Here is a 777-nt window from a genome sequence, read left to right on the forward strand (position 1 = left end):
CTCCTCTGTGCGTTGGCGGGCGGCGCTGCATGGGTACGTCGCGACGGCTCCTATCGTCTCTCTCGCTTAACAGTGTGGAGAGGTGGTGGTGGAGCCGTCCGACACTCGAGGTGCTGAAGTTGAGCGTCCAATGCTTTCCTTCTATGCGCAGCCTACAGGAGCTGTCCGAGCTTCGGAGGTGCTGATGGAGGTGAGAGTCGAGCGCCACTTCTTGGCTGAACTGAGTGGGGAAAGCCAGCGACTGCGAGAGGGAGGGGAAGGGAAGGCTTTTTCGGGTCCTTGGAAGGGACCGAGAGCATCTTTCTTGCCCCCCTGCCCTAAGCTCCATCCAATGTTGTCTGCGAGGTCTTCTCCGGCGGCGGAGAAGCGCTGCGGTAGCAGCAGCAGCAACGAGCGTTCCCATTAGCTCACGGAGCCTGACTCCAAGAGTCTACCCCTCAGAGCTCGGCTACCTGGTTGATCCTGCCAGTAGTATATGCTTGTTTTAAAGATTAAGCCATGCATGTCTAAGTACTGACTATTCTTTACGGTGAAACTGCGAATGGCTCATTAAATCAGTTATGGTTCCTTTGATCGTTCCGCATTGATGATGTGCTACTCGGATAACTGTGGCAATTCTAGAGCTAATACGTGCCCAAGAGCGCTGCCCTCCAGGAAGGCGTGCATTTATCAGACTTAAAACCAATCCGGGGAGCCCTGGTCCGCGGCGGGTCTCCGGGCCCGCTGCGGCGCCAGCCCCGTCCTAGACTTGGCGACTCTAGGTGACCTCGGGCCGAT

At 57.0% G+C, this 777-nt stretch overlaps 1 non-coding gene across 1 annotated transcript in view; it reads left to right on the forward strand.

The window, feature by feature from the left end:
• Positions 1-449: 449 nt before the first annotated feature.
• LOC140111563 (18S ribosomal RNA) overlaps positions 450-777 on the forward strand; it is a 1,884-nt gene continuing 1,556 nt past the window's right edge. The window contains exon 1 of the ribosomal RNA XR_011852094.1: positions 450-777. This exon is cut by the window's right edge and continues 1,556 nt beyond it. This is a non-coding gene — a ribosomal RNA (18S ribosomal RNA).

This window comes from Engystomops pustulosus, unplaced genomic scaffold (genome assembly GCF_040894005.1).
Source record: "Engystomops pustulosus unplaced genomic scaffold, aEngPut4.maternal MAT_SCAFFOLD_496, whole genome shotgun sequence".
NCBI lineage: Eukaryota > Metazoa > Chordata > Amphibia > Anura > Leptodactylidae > Engystomops > Engystomops pustulosus.